This window comes from Colletes latitarsis, chromosome 11, assembly GCF_051014445.1.
Source record: "Colletes latitarsis isolate SP2378_abdomen chromosome 11, iyColLati1, whole genome shotgun sequence".
NCBI classification, from domain to species: Eukaryota; Metazoa; Arthropoda; class Insecta; order Hymenoptera; family Colletidae; genus Colletes; species Colletes latitarsis.
Window position 1 is genome coordinate 31,011,318 of NC_135144.1, and position 15,116 is coordinate 31,026,433.

The 15,116-nt window shown below is 40.7% G+C and overlaps 1 protein-coding gene across 5 annotated transcripts in view; it reads left to right on the top strand.

The window, feature by feature from the left end:
• The window catches only part of LOC143348384 (uncharacterized), a 117,891-nt gene that overhangs the window by 28,382 nt on the left and 74,393 nt on the right, over positions 1–15,116 (top strand). The window lies entirely within an intron of this gene.

A 15,116-nucleotide genomic window follows, 5' to 3' on the forward strand; every position in this document is an offset into this window, starting at 1 on the left:
GTGTGTTTAGAATTTTTTCTATTCGTTGATTTGTTTGTCTCTTTTCCTTCGTTTCGGATTAATTAAAAATCTAGCGAACCGATTTTGATTAAACCACTACTGTTCCGTTCCACGCACATACGTTCCTTTGACAATTTTATTGGATCGTGTGCAAAAGGAAAGGACTTCAAAACTTCGATATTTCTATTTTTATTCGTAATTTTTACAAGTGGAATTTCTAAATCTTTAAATTCTCGAATTATTTTCCTATGTTTCGTTAGCCTCCTTTAGATTTCTTTTCGAACGTCTAATCCCCCAAATCGGAGAATACGTAGTTTCGAGAGCATTTCCGAAGAAGATTCTTTCACGGATGAAAGTCACGAGCTTTGAAACGTCCTGTAGGGCACAGGAGGAGACAGGACCGTATAAGATAGAAGGCACGAGATAGACCCCTGACGGTGATATCTCGCGGTGAGATCTTGAAACCGGCCATGTCTGTCGTTGCGTCGAACCAGGGTGATTTATCATTATTGAAATACGGACCATTTGAGCCATCGCTGCCCATTCTACATTCGAGAAGTCGCCATTCTGTTCTCTATCCTTATTATATCCCCCCTCCTTTCGTTCGTTTCGTGCTTAGTCAATTTGATCCATTTAAATTTCACCAGTTTCACAATTTTATTTCCCGTAATTATTTTTTACTATCTCAATATATTGTCAAACGACAACGTAATGGACACTGGATAGTTAATTTCCAAAAGATATATCTACATATACATGTATATTTAAGATCTCTTATTTAAGATTACCGTCGGTGGAATAACATTTTGTCATGAAGATAGGGGAAAAATGGCCTACTATGCGTCGGTCGAAGAGTAACGAAAGTCAGAGTTTCGTTGGTAAAATTTGTCACGTCCGTGTTGTTTGCTCGGTCGGCAAGCCGTGCGGTGGACTTTCAAGCCTTTTAAGACTTTTTTAAATTGCGGTGAACGCGTTAATCGTCTGATAAACGAGACTGACCGAAATTCCCCTTGTTAAACCGCAGAATCAGTGTCGTCCTTGTTAGACGACGGACCACGACGAAAAAAGGACCAACGGAATCTCATTAGCGAGCGTTGCGATATTTCGGCAAGATGAATTTAAAATCACCGTGAAAATTGGTTCTATGTTACGGTTGGTCGGGACTTGTGGTTAGACCCGAAAACCCCATTAGGCGTATTATTAATGTCCCGTCCGCTCGAAGCTTCCCCTTTTCTCGTTCGATGCGATACAATCTTTCCAGGAATCTGCTTCGCGATTACGATCGCGAAGATCCCATGACGAATCTCATTATATTAGTTTCCGAGGATAAATTGCGCGATGGTATTAAGGGAAACTAAAGAACGAACGAGACAATAGACGTCGCAACGACTATCGTTTAGATTCGAATGTCGATATAGGAATATAAGTTTGTTAAAAATCTTTTAGGAATAATAAGAGGTTATGTTCAATAAAATTATAAAATCAGTGAATATCTTCTATTTCCTAAATGATGCGATCTTATTGTAAAATATTTGAAGCTAACAGATCGATACGCAGTAGAGAAATTTGTTTAATACAGTTATTATTTATCACTATGATTTCGTAGAACAGGTAATGGGGAATGTCTGGTTCCTCTCTTATAGACACGTACCGACATTTTCTTTTCACAACTGTAGGTGTAGCAGATTTCTGTAGTATCGCTTTATTATCGACTCGAAGGTTCCTGTATTACCAGTATTACGCGCAGTTCGTGCCTCGAACCGATGAGATGACACCACATTGAATTTTTTTATATCAAGCACTCGAGTACTCGACAAACCTAACCTTAACGAATTCGAAATTATCTATAAATTTCAATGGATCAACGATATCTCTGTATAATATATAATCAGACTGGCTAGACGGAAAATTTGGGCGATAATTGATCCAGGAATAAGATGGTATGTATGCACATAAAATGAAATTTATTTTATCGTAACATATAACTATTAGTAAGTATTAAAGTTACGAACTAAGTATATTAGCTAAGGATGGCAGTACTGTGTTAGAATATTTCTTATTCGATAAAATGTCAGATTTTTTCATTAGAAATATATTTCTCTTCCATCATCGACATCGTTAATTGCAACCTTGGGCTTCAAGTTTCTCCTTTGTTCCCTTTCCCACTGAGACGATTGTTAAAAGATCAGAGAATTTCAAATGTACTATTTACGAAAGTTTCGATCGTATTCGATCAATATTCGAGTATATATGAAAGTTCTGCTAAAATAAATTTTAATTTTTGGACGAGTATTCTTGTAATTTATCTTTCGGAATCGAATTTACAATTTTTGCGATCGACTGTACGTCGATGCAAAATTTTTTATCTAAAATTAGCCCCGGAATTTATTGGCAAAGTATTTGTATTTCCTCTGGAATCGCTTTGTATAAAACACTCGTCGAAATGTGTTTCGCGAGTCGATATATTTTTCCGCATTACGTTATTATCGCGAGGGAAACATCGGATTTGGAACGCGTATCGTACCTATTTATCTCTTCAATTCCTTCTCCACTTTTCTGTATCGCTTTCGACGGACTCTAAGTACTTAGCAATTGAGCACATGCTCAGCTTTTGTGGAAGTTCTCGTGTCGTCGGATACGAATGCAATTTAATTAAAGCGTTCGACTGGTAACTATGTGCATTATATCGTGCGCTTCATTTCCAAAGTTCCGATTCAAAGAACAAGACGTTCGTGCCGCGTATTCGTTAGCAATATTTTATCAAATTTAATTATTTTTCGGAATACGTAAATGAATTCGAAATTAAGAGACTTTAGTCGCTTGCGTTCCGTATTGTTTCGCCCCTTCCATTGATTTTGCTTTCGTGGAAAATTAAAAAGTATCCAAAAACTTTTTCGTAACGTACTCGTCTCAAGAAAGTCGGAAAAGGGAACGAGCCGTTCTTGGCGTCGCACAAGTCGCGTTCTCAACTCAAACGTCGTTTACACGACACCGAAACACGGCTACCAACGATCGCGAATAAAAAACACCATAAAACTGGTTTGGACCAGAGAGGAATTTTATCACTTTGCCTCGTGTAGTATATCAAATTTAGTACTAACCGTTTGATGTTCCATTATGTGAAAATTCTTGCGAGTTACTTTTGCGATCAACTGTACACCCTCTCTGTCTCTCTTTCTCTTTTTCTCGTCCTCTTTCTCTCACAGGACACAGAGGTTTAGGCGTGCACGTGAACACGAGATGCCGTGCCACTTAATCACAGTGTCAGTCTATCCATTTGTATCGGGAATGCGGGTACAAGTACGTAGTTCCTCAGGTGAGTATGTGGGCACTGGTGAGATTTAGATTCCGGGTACAATTTGCTGTTGCGTCGGCGCCGCAGAGACTCCCCTTGCTCTCTCACATGCTAAACACCGTGAACCCACAGGCGAATTAACTGTAATGGAGATCCCTATTGCAGACGCAGATATTGTTCCGTAGTCAGTTATAAATTCGTGGAACGTTCCGTCTTTAGTTACGATACGACTCGGTGTTAATTTTGCGAGCGAAATGGAACGTGGGTGGCTCGATAGCTCTATCGAAGTTCGCTTGCATACATAACCTAGAAACGTTTCGATAGTTTTTCGCTTTTCTTTGAGAAAATAATGAAACATCTTTTTAACGCCGAGTTGGAATTTATACGGTGCTCGTCTCATTATTCACTTTCTATAACTCGGATTTATCAAATTAATAATTTACTTTTATTAATTTACATATATTAAAGTAACATCAACGATCATATTTATGCATTTACCATTTCCCTTGTGCGTTTATATTAATTTCTAATTTGCCTACTCTATGCAAAACATTGTTCTCGTATATTTAGAATCTGTAGAATTCAAGAGGAAATATTAGTTCTGCCGAGTTAAAATTCATGGTGTTTTAAGAAAGTTACTTAGTTGAAAGTACGTTGGATGTACATATAATAGAATTAGAGACAAAAGGATAGAACACTGTTAATCTTTTATCTTTTATTCGATACTTGAATGAAAATTAGTTCATCAGTTTTATTCGTAAGGTTTTGTAGGTTATATATTTGCAAATGCAAATATTGTATACATTCGACCAGACAAGATGATACGAAATGTATTTAAAGAATAAAATTTACTTTCTCCTTTATTTTGTACGACAATAGTTAATCGATTCGATAAGGTTTTATATAATTTGTTAATGTTCTTTCGTCGTAATTGTTGCTTTGCTCGTTCGATACGTCGTTTCAACGATTGCAAAAACAATAGTAAGAATTTTTTCACGCGCAAAGAATGCCTTTACTATTTTGGCCGTACTCACGGACGCGTGACGTGCTGAAATATATTTTAATTACCTCAACTATAATTATACAGATTAGGGGAACAGTTTAGAGTGACCTTGACTTTGATAATACTTGCCAAGGTCAAGGCCTCGAATAACCTTGGAAAGATTGTTACCTGTCGCTCGTCTCTCGATAAAAAATTATGAACGATATAAACTCTAAGACGATTGGATTAACTTGTGTCGCGAGGTAACTACAATATTAATAATGCGATGAATATTCACGTACGTGTAACGTATAGACGTATATTTCTGTTCAGCTGTTAGCGAAACGATAAAGAAAATCTCGGTGGTGCAAACGTGATAGTCCAAGTCGACGAAGCGAAATTTCCTTGACACAAATATACTCGTGGACTGTTAATTACTCTTAACGGATAGTTTCGAAACGATCGAAAAACCCTCGTAGAAATAAAAAGAACGACCGTGCGTCTAGGGCGTCTGAGAAATCAATATCGTCGAAATAATTCGTCCGCGATACCGGTTGGTCCTCTTACGTTGTCGGGCCGACGGAACGCTTTGATAACGCAATTCTCCCGTCGAGTCTCCCCCGGGGATAGGAACGGAATCGTGAAAAAAAACTTGTTTCGGGTGGTTATCGAGAGTCTTTACCGGGCGGCGAGTAGAAAACAGGCTGAAACGTAAGTCGACGAATAGGCGAAGGCGCGTGGATGATCGTGGAGAAGGTTCTCGCGGAGGTGGTGGCGAACAGGACGGCCACGAAACCATGATGAACGAAACGAGAAAAATGAAAAAAACGAAGCAAGGAATAGGAGAAAGCGAGAAACGGTTACGCGTTGGCATCGCGACGAGGAGATGCAGAAGCTGCGAGCAAAGAGGACAGGTAGCGTAGAGTCGAGGTGGGGTAGGGTGGTATCGTTGGCTGGTGGGGGTTAGAGAAGGACCTGCGCGCGAATTTCCCGCGTTCGCTCAACCTCATATTGATCCCACCCCAGTAACTCCCCGCATCCTACTATAACGGGCTGGCTAGGGGTGGCAGAGACGAACGGAGGGGACGGAGGGATGGGTGGTGGTTCGTTGGCGTATACACAGTACGAAGGGAGAGAACGTCGAAGGAAATCAGAGAATGGTGGACTCCGGGTGGTCCAGTGCGTAGTCGTGGTGCTCGAGCGTCGAAATCGCGTTCTCGACGTGTTCTGATCGGTGGTCGCGTACCCGCGTATCCGTGCAACGTTGTCGCGTTTGTGGCTTTTGGTGACTCACCGTCGGTATCGTCGACGAGATAAGACACTGATAGGAGGACGAAGCGAGCGAACCAAGAGGAAGACGTCTCGAGAGAAGGTGTGAACTCCCAAGTGGCTTTCAGGACAAAGGCTCTCGTTCGCGGTGTATCCTGTCCGTCGGATCGAACGGTCGCAACCGTTACGATCCACGGGCCTAGAACGATCACGTGAGATTATCTCGATCTCGTTAGCCCCGCGCTTACTTTCTCCGTTCTCACGCACGATCGATTCCAATAGGGATAAGAAAAAGGACCGATTTATCGGGACGGCGGTGTTCCTTCGCGGCGATTCGATCGGTTTCAGCCTCCTCGCGAGAATTTTAACAGCCTTGAAACCTTTCGTGCGCGCTGAGGGTAACGAACGGAAGCGACGACCCGCACGACGACGATATTGCTACTCGTGCAAAGCGGTGGTAACGTTGCGAGATAAATTGCTAATCGTATCGATGCTAGCCACCGTGCTCGAATAGATAGATATTTTCGCGATGGAAACGCGCCTAACCTCGGCTACGACAGAGAGAGAGAGAGAGAGAGAGATCGACGAGTTGCTCCCTCTCTGCTGCAGGCTGCAGGTGAACAAGCCTACGCGTAACGTACGCTACGATCCTCCGCGTCTCGCGGTTCGTGTTCCACACGCTCGATGCTCTTGCATGCGTTTTCTGGCACGCGGCGACGATCGCGCGTCGAGAAATCCTCGCGTATCCGCGTGTCGACGACGCTCTGCGCGCCGTCCTGGGCGCGACCCGCATATGCCTTTCGCAAAATTAGGGCGTGCTTGACTAACAAAGCCGTAGGGAATAACGGTAGACGCGATCGCTGCCAACTTGGAGATCCTTCTCGACGATTATCGGCGGCGGTACGAACGTTCCCTCGTCTGTGTGTGTTTTGCGTCCCGTCAGAAGGTTAAACGGTTGAAATAGCATTCCGTGCCCGATGCACGGACGTTTTAGAGAAGCTTTACGTCGACGTTGGGTCGAGTCATAAATAACTACCAGAGTCCTAAATAATTTAAGGAGGCGGCCTTCTGGTTTTCGGGATCGGAAAAAAACCACTTTCGACTCAGTGGGACTGTTTAACGTAGTGGTTTAATCAGAAATTTGATGCGCGTTCTCAGAGTACCAGCAATTTTTTTCAATAAATAATAGCAACGATTCTACGAGTATTAAAACAAACAAATTGACAAGCATTCGTTTAGCAAAAGAGTACTTTTAAAAATGCAAATACTTGAGATTTAAAAAACTAGCAACAGTTTAAAATTGAAATATCACTTTTTTCTGCTTTTTCTCGTTCGAGCTTAAAAGAAAAGAAATTAGTAAAACGAATTGAATTTTATGTTTTTTTTCAGTTTCGACCGTAACTGTGTCCTTACTAAACAAGATGCTTTTTGATTTGTCCGTAGAAACGCCTCGTACATATGTTTCGATAACTTTTACGTTTCGTTATTATTTTTTTATCGAAAAGAATTGCGAGTACTCTCGCGAATTATTTAAAAAGTGTTTTTTTTTCCATCATCATTGTACGTTACAAACAAAAGTTCGTTTTCTTGTAACAATCTCCATCGATATTGAAGAATTACTCTCGCTCCTATCAAAAACAATTTTCAGTTAAATTGCTCTAGTCACGGTTACGCGGTGATCTTCGATTAACGTTTTATCGCATACTAATAATTTAGCTTATCCAAAGCACAAACTAATTACAGTTTACAAGATATTAACGGATTTTTCGAGGGTCCTTTGGAAGCTGGTATCAGATCACAGATAATAACTTCGGAACGAGGGTTATTCGTTTCGATCTCCTTCGACGTAAAATTATTAGAAAAGCTGAAGAACACTCGCAAACGTAGTATGTATTAAAATTCTTGTACTTGAACGGTACAATACACAATATCGATTACGGTTCCCAACGTATTAATTTATTCCTCGAGGGTACCTTTAAAAGCCGACGGTTGAGCAGGGATTTCTTCGGAAACTAGGTCTCGATGCAGAGCGTTTAATGCGAGAAATAGGAGTACGAAAGTACTTTTTCAGAAGATATATTATGTTATATTTCGATAACGTAATATTTACGTCGCATCGAATCGTAATGGCTAGAGGTGCGTGAAAATGAAAATCCACTAAATCCTTTGAAAGTTGTCGCAAAGATTGTCTAATGGACCGAGAGAAAACTTCCGAGCGATTTAGAGGAAGATACGCCGCATGTTCGATTTAACGGCCCATAATGCCGTATAATGGAAACTGGGTATGGTTTAGGTTGCTTCGTTGACCGTGTAAAACTCCATTATCGTGGCGATATAATCGCGGAATTTACTGTCGCGAGTAAAGTCGTCGTAGTGGACCGGTAATTCTCGACGTAAAGTGTTCAGGTATCTCTCCGAGCGAAGAGTTCGTCGCGAGATATTCAGGTACGATTTGTCAATCGACGATATATGGCGAACGATATCATTTACTTCGTACGCAACGAACTAGTCTAGGTGTATATGCATGGCGTAGAAAATTTTTAATCTTCCTCGATTGCAGAAAATTATGTGGAAATCGTTCGAATAAAGCTGATACGGAGCTCTTGGCGAGCGAGGCTTGGATATACGGAACTATTATCGAGCAAATGTCTTTGGAACTGTTGGACGGGAGAATATTTTTAAAATGGAAGTTGCACAATGCAACTTTGCGTTTCTATCGGGTCTCCGGAAACGTTCTTTTACGCGAGAAATTTTAAAAACACGTGTTCGTTATGGAATTAATTTACTTGTCAAAATATGAATTTAGGTTATCGGAAAAAAAAGTAAATTTTCTCTGAAAATATGTTTGCAAACGCTTTGTTCGCAATGTCTTCTAAAGTTATGATCCCTTTGTTGCTTTATGAGAATGGAAATTACCGATTTATTCAGCAGTCTTTTCTTTGAGAATCATAGAGGCGAACAGCGTTAGCATTTTCATCGCAAAACCCATAAAAATTGAGGTCTTGTAGGTATAGTGTTCGTCGAGTATATCTTCCTCCTTTGGCTTCTTTTGTGACCGGTTCTTGTGAAAAAATTGCAATGGCATAAAACAATGCTAATAAACTGTGAAATTTGTTTCTCATTCATTTTTTCTCTGATTAAAATAGTTTTCTTGCAATTTAACACTTTGATTTACCATTATGTTGCTAGAAAAATTAGTTTTCAAGTTAAGACGTTGAGGGAAATAAATTTGGATAGAATTTGTGAATTTTAACAAGGTTACGAAAATAAGTACCGAAACAAATGTTAGGTTATGTAACTTACAACGGTCTAAGATAAAACTGTTTCTTTTGCAGAATATTACACGGTTTTGATCTAGCGGTGAACGCGTTGAATTAATCGCGGATCGTTGGGCGCGTAAAAATGATTAATCGTAGTTAGTGTTTGGTGAGAAATGACGGAACGCACGGTGGCCTTTAACGGCTTAATACCCGGAATCGCGTTCCAGCGAGGACAACCGATGACCGTAATGCTCGTAAATACTTCGGGGCGTAAAAGTCCGCTGGACGGCTGTCGCGTTCTCGATAAAACCAGCTGGCCGCGGGTTCGGTTCCTGCTGTACCAAATGCTTAAGTATGACTCAGGAGTCGACCCGTCCCGCGAAAGAAAGCGTTCTCCCGCGATCCGTGGACGAATAAGAGGGACAAAAGTACCAACTGAATGACACGATAGAGAACGGACCCACGTATACGTACGTATTTACGTGCGTACCGTGCGTCAACCGCAAGATCGCGATAAATCATTAAACGGGCGTGTTTATTGGCCATGCTCGAGCAAATATCGAGCTGCCGGTGAATTTATGCTCGGCTCGATCTCGATTGCCGATCGATCGGTCGTGACTCGTAAATCGAGCGCAACAGGCGAGCACCGATCCATCGATACACGGTAGCTCGAAGAACGAGCGCTCCTATTGGGAATCGTCAGGTGTTCTTCCGTTAATCGAACCGTTTTTTTTTTTTTTTATACGATATAAGTACATTCTTCGAGGGGAAAAATGAGTTAATTATTTCAGTGAGATATAGATTCGATGGTGTACGATATCTTTATGGGTTAATCGAAAGAAATTTCTTTTTTGTTTGAAAATGGAATAAGTCTGTTGGTAATAATCGTAATCGAAACAATTTTCTGATCGCATTAATTGATTATTACGGTCGTTAAAGTGTTTACAGCGGAAAAAATTTGTCTTGGACGACTCGGTCGTAATTATCGGGTAGGTTCGATAAGTAGTTGCACAGAGAATCGTTAAGTTCACGGTCGATATTAGCGTAGAAGCTAATCTCGTGACGCGGGACAATGTGTGCGTCGTGTCCATAATGTAGTGGAGTTTATGAGAAAGGGACTCGCTTGCGTCGAGCGTAACCGACCCGATCGTCTCGATGAGCGACGCCGGGTTTCCAGTATCCTTGGCGCAAACTGCATTTTTTCGATGGGACTTTATTCGATTTTTTCGCGTCCGAGCTCCATAGGTTGCGCAATGTAAATGAGGCCAACCTGCTGTCCAATATCGAGGCTCTGTCCACAGTGGAGGACAGGCCGCGTCGCGATTCCAGACTATCTCTATTCTTCCTTGACATGTGCGCGCGATAAAGTGCACGCGATACTGCTTCTTTCTTTCGTGCGCGGTCAGAGTGATTTTCATAAAGGGCGGGTTTACAGCGTATGCGGTTCCCGCTCGTCGTAACCCGAAACGACGCGTTTAGAGGCGCGATAAAATGGAATCATCTGTTTATTTTCTTTTTTTCAATTCCCTAACGAAAGTAAGTATGTATTTAACGCTGTCCCGGAAGCTTCTTACAATGGAAACTTCAATTTTGATCAAACTTGATAATAATATATTATTATTATTCATTTATTAACGGGAATAAACTCTTTGGTACAAAAGATGGAATATGTAAGAAACTAGAAATGTGGATTTTACATAGTCAGACATTATCGCTTATAAAATTTTAACAAAATAAATTAAGACAAATATTAGACACTCGTACTGACATTCACGTTTAGGGGAACTTTTTTTCACTCCCACAATTGGAGGTGAAAAACACATTTTCTCAAATATCTCGTCACCTAACGTGACAAATGTATGATTTTTTATGAGCAATAAAACTAATGTAAATAAAACTATCGTTAAGTCGTAGGTGTCGCCACTATTCTCGATTAAATTATCTTTTCTTTTTGCAAACATTTCGCATCGAACAGATCTTTCTTAGCGGACAATTAATCAACAGGCTACGTGCATAATTTGCATATTTTTCCAATTTTTGATCGTATACAATAACGAAAACACACCTCGTCTATTGCACATCCCGTGATTACGCGTAAACACGCATGCGCCTCTGTTCTGCCAGTACCGTATGTATGACTAATATGGCCACAACCCTTTTTTCCACATATATAAACATTTTTATCTTGGAAACAAGAAGAGAGCGACAATTTTTTCTTGCAGATTCGTAATCTACACACCAAAACACACGTTATGGCAAAGGTGCAATAAAATCGGCGAGGAGAACGTTATTCTCAATAATTGCCAACGAAACCTACCGAAAAATAAATTTTGTTTTTAAAATTAATGGGAACCAATTTAATCGGTCACGGAACAATTACTTTTTTTTTCTTTATGATAACGACCGAAGGGTTTCGAATCGCATAAGCAATTATTCTATCAGTCGAATACGCGTGTCCGTTTGTTTAATGAGAAATTATGAAAGACTTCGAGCACAGGAGAACGGATAGAAAAGTAAGTTTCCCGAAGGTAAGCTAATTTGAAATTTAACGAAAAGTAGCTGAGTTGATGATTCATTATCCTCATTAGAGCAAGCTTCAATTAAATCGCAACAAGCTTTATCTACGCATTCTTCATCTCTTCTTTTCATATCGAAGCAACGAATGTTCCTCTGTTATTTTACACGATGATATAAAATAACCATTTAATGGTATCCTGCGTCGAACAGCTACGATCCGTAATCGCAGCACCGTCTCGCGTAATGTAAGTAATTTCGAGGAATGTATGCAATTTTAATCAAAATGATCCAATGCGAATACCGTGTACGTGGATGTAACGTTCAGACAGAGACGGTCGCTATTAAATTCCGACGGTACTATTTCCAATTATTACTACCGTGACTCTATCACATTACCGAACCGTTATTATTATTACAACGAATTCTCTCTGACACGCACGATGTCTGTTATCGTTGTCATAATTTATTATTAATATCGATTTTGTTAAATATTTTAACGCTTCTCGCAACGTCGACAGTCTACGAAAGCGAAAACACGCCACAGAACGTCGATGAGAAAACATAACCTCTCTTCTTTGTTCATTAATCTGTGTTCTGCAAAGTTTCTCACTGTTGGCGCTCGTGAAACGTAACGAAACATCGTAAACCTTTAAAACGATACTAGAAAGATTATTTAACTACTTTCCATGAAGTTGCAACGATACAAAGATCGCCAACATTTCCAAGAGTCTTACATTTTCGTCTAATACCGTATCTGCACCGAAAGAAAACTGTTCCAACTAGTTTCCACGCCCTTTAATTACCTCCGGCTCGACGTCGACTATGCTACGGGCGGGGAGCAAAGTTGTCATTAGAACTAGAAAGAGACTGTCGTCGTTGCTTCTCACGTCCGCCATCATTTTCTCCTCGCGGCGATACGCAAAGGTCGCAGCGCTCCAAGCGAGTGGTCATTGTCCAATCTGCGGTTCAAGATTCTTTGTTCGAGACACTCGACTCTGTCCACCTTTAACGATCCCGGGCTTCGTCATCGGGGACATCCTGTGATTCCGTTTCTCGTGACCGCGTTCGGGCGCAAGATAATACAGAAAGAGCGATAATCTTCGGTAAAAAATTTTAGGTTAGATGCACAGCGAGTGCTGAGTGACGCAGTATGTATTTGGTAAACGATGCGAGAAACTATCGTACGGTGCACGTTCGAGATCGGTAGAGTCCGTAATTCGGGGTGAGAATAAAAGTTATTTAATCATTTTCTTAAGCTTTACATTTCTTATTGTTACGTTTGCATTCGCTAAGTATGTTTCATTTCCGTTTGTGTTCTTATCGCGTAGTACAATGTCGAGTGTTTTCTAATCCTTTCAGAGACGAACTTTTTTTTTTTTTTAAGTTGAACATACGCAAATATAACGTAAACCAAAATCGTTCGTAATAATTAACGCTAATTATATCGATAGTTATATGTTAGTTCTTTATACGATACTTGTGGTTCGGTGTTTTGTGAGGTTAAGTCACAACTTACTTAGTTACTTTCTTCATTCCACGACGCGATCTTCGGAAACCGATACATATGAATATCGATTCTCGAATAGCGAATACACGAGCATCGGTCGTGGGTTCTATTTTTGGTTCACAAAGCCTCGTATTCTGGAATAAATGTCGCGTTTAATTATCTTCCTCTTCCTCGCGTGCATTTCTATTTTAGAAGAAGGGAAGGGTAAGCAAATATAATTAACGTTTACAAATTGATAATATACGTCTATTTCTGTTTCATCCGTATATGTATATCTTTAACCACTGCGTATAAAAATAAATCTTTCTCTGCTCGACGATACCTAAAATTATACCTATTTTAGAATACTTGACGCTAATTTGTCGGGTTTCGGTCATGGTTTTAGAGAAATTTGCGAGTGAAAAGCGATCTTCGACCAAGGATTAACGAAATGTGATTGTGTCGTCGTAGGCGTTTCAGGGCCCGACGACTCTCCGTACTCGGTGAAAACGATTTAGAAACACGATCGACTTCGCACAAAGGATCCCCAAAGTGCGTTGACCGTCCTTTCGAGGTCTAGGCCCGTGCCCTTGGGATTCCTTTCGCGAACACTAGCACCGACTTACCAACCGCGCATAAAGCAAGATAAAGGTCCCATAAAGCGGGCATAAAATTTTTCCGTGACCATCTCGAGCTCGCGAATAGGCGATCCACGGAATAGACGGTTTTTAATTGCGCGAACGGTTCTGTTGCGAGTCGGGTCCTTTAAGGACGCGCAAACATCCTCAACCCAGAGTGGAAACCCGCTCTCTCTCTCTCTCTCTCTCTCTCTCTGTTCAACAGTTCATTTCGACGTTGCAACACTGGCGTATCTGTACCGAAAATCATTAAACTCCCATAACTTTGTTAATTATTTACATTTAAAAATTTTTTAATTTTCCCCCGTACCGCCTTTTTCCTCCGCTCTAACATATTTTCGATCGATTCTTTTTACATTCTAATGTGGCGTCACCAGAGAGATCGGTCGAGCGCTTGCGAGAGCGTGACCCCTCTGGTGGCGAGCATAGGAGGTGACGCCACGTTAACTTCAAATCCTTCTAGAATACATCGGCATAAAAAAACCAGCATCGAAACTAGAACAAAATTCTTAACCAAGTTTTAAATTTATAAAAGGAGCACTCAAATATTTCGCATTGGGTTTATCGATGCATCGTCGACATTTGCACGATGGAAGTTGTCCTACTCGGTTTTCTTCGAACTGTTCTTGGGTGCTTATCAATTGTTCGGGTCACTGAGCGATTTCCGTTGCAACGTATAGGCCAGATCCGCCCACGGATGCAAGAAGCGGTCTCGGGTTTCGGTCGATCCTTCCTTTCTCCTTTCTTTTTCCAAAAAAAAAGAAAAAACGAAAAACCGATGCTGCCTCCTAGACGTCGTATGCAAATTTTCTACCTTCTATCTTGCGCCCGGCGGACATCGAGTGTATGAATCACGCCGCGTGCCTCGACGCGAGCGTCTCCAGTTGCAAACAGGAAATAACATCCGACGCCGCGTTCGAACGAAACACAAATAACCCGCGCGTGCATTTTTACCCGGTTTTTTTTCTGTCACTTTCGCCGTTTATGGGGTTGTGTTATGACACCGTTGCAATCCGAATTATAAACATTGCTCGTACACAGCGTATCTTGGATATCTGCGAGAAACACGAACCCTACGTCTCGCAGTTATAAGAGAACGGTTCATTTTCAGTAGGGAACATGACGCGAAAATGACGTTTCTTTTAAAAATATTATAATAAAATATTCCCTCGAATCAGTGTCTGCAAGACAATTGAAATTGTTATTTCGAAGCAGTATTATAATTACTCTGATCCGAGTAGGAATCTCTTTATGCGGAGTAAATGACACAATTAACATGGGTGGCAGTATCCAACTCGTTGAAGGTAGAACAAAATTATAGATGACAAAGTAGAATGGCACGAGACAGTTTGTCTTAGCGTGACTTCATTTTCTTAACTAGCACAATGATGCGTTTGCAAACTGCAATGCACGTTTCTTTTTCAATGCAACTATACTAAAACTGTCGTCGATATTTCACGAGGTGTTAGGAAGATGGTGAATTTCTACTTGAAATATGGCGTAGAAGCATAGAAAATGTTAATACCCAAAATTTAAAAATACTTTCACTACTGCAGGTAGATCGGAACCCTACATTGGTTTTTTTTCTACATTAACTTCACGACTTGTCTTTGTATGATTGTAGTTAATTTTGTACTTTATCGTTATCGTTCACCTATTTTCTTCATCT